Here is a 5,891-nt window from a genome sequence, read left to right on the forward strand (position 1 = left end):
GCTATGAGTCGGGTCTGACTTGATGGCAAACAACAACAACAACAACAACCACTCCTTGGAAGGAACGTTGGGCAATCTACCTCCGTAGCAATACTGCCTCGGAAATCCAAGGAGGGGTCCCTATGGGTCAGGTCTGACTCGACAGCACATAACAATATATGGCATAAATAGACTCTTGAACATAAATAAAAATGCACAAACAGCATAAGAGAAACTAGATAAATGGGACCTTCTAAAAATTACATTTTTATGTGCTTCCAGAACTTCTCCAAAAGAGTCAAAAGAGAACCTACAGAATGGGAAAAAATATTTGGCCATGACATATCTGGTAAGGGACTTATCTCTAGAATTTATAGAAAACCCCAATACCTCAATAATGAAAAGACAAATAATCCAATTTAAAAATGGGGAGAAGACATGAATAGACCCTTCACCAAAGAGGATATTCAGGCCACCAACAAATATAATAAGATATGCTAACGATCATTGGCCATTAGAGAGATGCAAATCAAAATAACAATGAGATACCATCTTGCCCCAGCACTAACAGCAAAGTTCAACAAGACAGAAAATAACAAATGCTGCTGAGGAGGCGGAGAGATTGAAACTCTCATGCACTGCTGATGGGACTGTAAAATGGTACAACCACTGTGGGAAGCAGTATTGCAATTCCTTAAAAAGTTGGAATTAGAAATACCATTTGACCCCACAATTCCACTACTAGATATATATCCTAAAGAAGTGAGAGCCAGGACAAGAAAGGATATATGCACACCCACGTTCATCTCAGCACTACTAGCAATAGTCAAAAGATGGAAACCACCCAGGTGTCCATCAGCTGAAGAATGGATAAGCAAACTATGGTGCATACATACAATGGAACATTATGCAACCCTAAAGAATAACGTAGAATCTGCAAAACACTGCATAACATGGATGAACTTGGAAGACATTATGCTGAGTGAAATAAGTCAATCACAGAAGGACAAATATTGTATTACTCTGTTATTGTTAACAGTCAAAGAAAGGTTTATCTATGGAAGGAAATTGTCTTTGTTCGTTACCAAGGGTGGGAGGGCAGGGAAGGGAACACTTGTAGATATTAGAAACAAGTATTGATTTGGGTGAAGAGAAGGGAAATGTACCAAATGTGAATGATCCGCACAGTGGTATTGAGGAAGAGGAAGACATAGAGAGGTGCATGGGAGGTACAGACAACAAAGATGAACCATTTTGCACATACAGCAGAGCATTGTCAGTGAAGGCAAACATAGATATATGGGTAGACAGATGGGTGGACAGGCTGAACTATTAGATATGTCTATGCAGGGGGGAGGAGCTCTGGTAGCATAGTGCCTAAGGCACTTGACTGCTAACCAGAAGGCTGGCGGTTGAAACCCACCAGCCACTCCTCAGAAGGAAGGTTGGGCAATCCTACTTCCGAAGTGATACTGCCTCGGAAACCCAAGGAGGGGTCGCTATGAGTCGGGGCCGACTCGATGGCAAATAACAACAACAACAACAACAACATGCAGGGGGGAGTGTGCCCAAGACCCTTTATAGGGTTGGCAGACAATGTTTCTACAAGTGTATTTGTATGCTCTGTAAGAATTCCCAGATTTATAGTAAAGCTGACAAGGGACAAGATTGTAGTCACTTCTTGGTCACAGACAGCTACCCAGAGGAAGCAAGTAGTTGGACCTGTGGGCTCAAGACCATAGTTGCAGGGGACATCAAGCTCACTTGACATAACATACTACACAAAACATTGTTCCACTTCCTACTTAGGCAAGTAGCGACTGGAAGCTTAAAAGCTTGCAAGCAGCCATCTAGATGCAACAATGGGTCTGTCCTGTCCAGAGGAAAGAAGAATGAAGAAAATCAAAGATTCTTGGAAACAATTAGTCCAAGTGACTGGGACAGCACGCGATCCTCAGCCTATATGAGTATGAGACCAGAAGAACGAAATGGTACCCGGCTACCACTGTCAACCACTTGGAGGGGGATCTGTGTAGGAGAACCTGGATAGAGTAGGAGAACAGTGTGGAACAAAACAAAATAATTTTTTAAAAAAATAATTTTTTAGAAAAAGGGGACTACGTTTGCTAGTGACATTTTGAGTTGTGGTTCTGGCGAAGAATGCTGGAAGTACCATGGACTGCTAAAAGAACTAACAGATCTGTCCTGGTGGAAGTGCACCCGAAATGCTCCTTGGAAGCGAGAATGGCCAGGCTTCGTCTCACCTATTTTGGTCATTTTGTCAGAAGGGACCATTCTCTGGAGAAGGATGTCATGCTTGGTAGGCTGGAGGGTCAATGAAAGAGGGGGAGGCCTTTAACGAGATGGATTGACACAGTGGCTGTGATGATGGGCTCAAGTATAACAGGGATAATGGAGCTGGCACAGGATCGGGCAGTGTTTTGTTCTGCTGTGTATGGGGTTGCTATGAGTCGGAAATGACACGACAGCACCTAACAACAACAACACATTTGCTGGTCTGATAGATCCTGATAGAATGACTAGACTATGGGCCCTAGAGGTCCTTAAGGTCTGGAATTGAACCCACACCTGTGGCTTCCAGCCAAACATAAGTCAGGCATATGAGGTGAACATTTACACTAGGTAGACACACTCTTTGGACAGACCAATCATGGTAGAATAGATGGGTTGTGTGTGCACAGGGACATAGCTTGTGGGGCAGGATTGCATGGAGGGAAGGACACAGGGAAGAGCTAACTATGGATAGGAAATGGGAGGGGAGCAGTTGCATGTGGTACATTGTAGTCAATGTCATGAGACAAAGTGTATGTGAACTGCTGTACGGAGAGTGAATTTGTTCTGTTAACTTTCACTCAAATAAAAAAAATGTAATATTTAACTACCCCCTTAATATTTTATTTTCTAACTATAAAAGAGAAAAATCCACGATATCATATTTTGGGAGCACAAAATAGTAGTAAGAAAAAACATCAGTAATAATTACCACTTTTGAGGCAAACATAGTTAAGATTTTGGTGATTTATATCTGTATCTGTTAATATCTAGGTGTATTTGTACATCTAAGGAGCCCTGCTGGTGCAATGGTTAAGCCCTCAGCTGCTAACTTAAAGGTCAGTCGTTCAAACCAACCAGCTGCTCCATGAGAGAAAAGACCCGGCCATCTGCTGCCATAAAGATTAGTCTAGGAAACCTTATGAGGCAGTTATCTTCTGACTAATAGGGTCACTGTGAATTGGACTCGATTTGAGGACACACAACAACAACAACATAATTACATTTACAATTCTTCATAGATAGTGAAAAGAATCTATGGTGGTACAGTGGTTAAGACATTTGGCTGCTTACCAAAAGGTGGGCAGCTTGCACCTACCAGTCGCTCTATAGGAGAAAGATGAGGCAGTCTGTTTCCTTAATGATTTACAGCCTTGGAAACACTATGGGAAATTGTGTCAGAATCAACTTGATGGCAGTAGATTTGGTATAGATCGTGATGTCATGTTTTATATTCAAAGTATTCTGCTTTTATTCCTTAACATTATTTCAAAATAAATTTTCGCTCTGAGATTATTCCATGCTATAAATGAAATATAGTTTACCATTTCCTATAGGAAGATTTTATTTGAAGGTTTCATCTGGAAAAAGGTTGAACATAATGTTTATCCATATGAATCTCATTTCTATAGCACTCTATGGAAATGAATACATTTTAAAGTAATAAATTGCTGGAAAAGCATGGAAGAGAAAATCCACAGTACTATGTAATCCTATTATCTATAGACCTAACCTGTTCACACTTTTATTAATGACTTGGATGAATGTGGTTGTGATATATGCTGATCAGCTCTGCACATGACATAAAACAAGGAGAAATAACAAACTTGTTGGATTATGAAATCATAATGCAAAAGGATCAAGCAGGTTGAAATGATAAGATAAATGAGAAAAAAGTACATATTTAAAAGGATGGATATAAATTTCCTTATTTGAGTTAAAAGCAACAACATCAGTGATGATATGTTGTTGTTATGTGCCATGGAGTCGGACCCGATTCATAGCAACCCCTCATTGGGTTTCCGAGGCAATATCACTACAAAAGTAGATTGCCCCATCTACTGGTGCGTTTGAACCTCCAGCCTTCTGGTTAGCAATCAAGTGCTTAGGCACTATGCTACCAGAGCTCCTAGTGATGATATAGAATGTGATTTTATAGAACCAAACCAAACTCACTGCCGTTGAGTCGAACCCACCTCATAGCGACCCCTCCTTGGGTTTCTAAGGCGGTATCACTACGGAAGTAGATCGTCCAATCTTCCTTCCGAGGTGTGGCTGGTGGGTTTGAACCGCTAGCCTTCTGGATAGTAGCCAAATGATCATGCAAAAACATAAAAAAGGAGACAATGATACAGTGTGGCTGAATAAAAGCTAATATAAGATACTTCAGTAAAAATACTATGGCCAGAACAAGGAATATAAAGACTTGCTTTCCTCTGAGCTGGTCAGGTCAGTTACTGAGTTTGTTCAGTCCTATATACATTAAGAAATACATTTCAAATGGACAAGCATTAAATAGAGACCACTATGCTGTCAGAAGTCTTAAAATATAGCACACAAAAGAAGATTGAAACCATTAAGGACATTTAACCAGGGGATAAAAATACCAGATTCTAGAAATGAATAGGACAGCTCTACTAAAATATACAGAGGGATTTAGGAAGAATGACTTGATCTGTCCTAACAGACCTATTTGGTCACATGAAAGCAAAATTGGGGCTAAATAATGATAGTTACAGAAAGATTAACTTTTGTGTCATTAAGAGGTATTTGACTTAATATGTAATAAAAAAAGAAACACAACCCACTGACATCGAGTTGATTCCAACTCTGAGTGACCCCTCTAAATTTTGTGGAAGTAGATTACCTCATCTTCCACCCATGCAGCAGCTGGTGGCTTTTAACTGCTGACCTTGTGGTTAGCAGCCAAATGCCTTACCCATTACGCCACCAGAACTCCTTATGTAATAATACATAACACTTGAAATTATGCAAAAATAGCATATATAACATTTGAAATTATCCTCAATCTATCTTGAGTTTAGGATTTTTTCAGTCTCTGAAGCTGTTCCGGAAAAAAATTAGGAAAGTATATAATCATCTATATTCTTCCTCTGGGTAATGCCACCTACTCACATTTCTTAAATTTCTACTACCAATAAATGTGAATATTGATCTCAAATCTCATCTTTCTCTTAAATTCTAGAAACCCAATTACAATACCTTCTTTATTTTCTCTACATCCATGGTTCTCAACTGGGGACAATTTTTTCACCTACCTCAGGGGACATCTGAAAAATTCTGCAGACATTTTTGAATGGTACAACTTGGTGCAGGGTGCTTTGCATCTAGTGGGTAGATCCTAGGAATTATATATATATATGATATAATATACATATAGAGAACACAAGTCAATCTCCCACAGTGCACAAGTCAATCTACTACAACACACAATTACCTGGCCTAATATGGCAATGATTAAGGTTGAGAAACCCCACTCTATACGTATGTCCAACAAGTAACAAAATTCAGCATGACCAACTCCAAACTCATTATCTTTACTCCATTACCCTGTTTCTCCCTTAAATTTATTAATCTTCCCTCAGTAAAGCTTAGTTGCTTTATTATTATTAGTCTTCATTAGTTACTCAAACACATGAACTAGAAATCTCAGTCATCCTTAACTCTTCATTTCCCCTCATCCCTTAATACCACACTCTATTGATCCACTTCCAAAATGCCTTTCTAAATCTTTCTGCTCCTCTCCATCACTACTGCCACTTACTTAATTCAGTGCAACATTTTCTTCCAAGAATTTGCAATTAATCCTTTACATTGTT

The sequence above is a fragment of the Orycteropus afer genome, unplaced genomic scaffold (genome assembly GCF_000298275.1).
Source record: "Orycteropus afer afer isolate SDZICR_OR568_19922 unplaced genomic scaffold, OryAfe1.0 scaffold00220, whole genome shotgun sequence".
In the NCBI taxonomy this organism is placed as follows: domain Eukaryota; kingdom Metazoa; phylum Chordata; class Mammalia; order Tubulidentata; family Orycteropodidae; genus Orycteropus; species Orycteropus afer.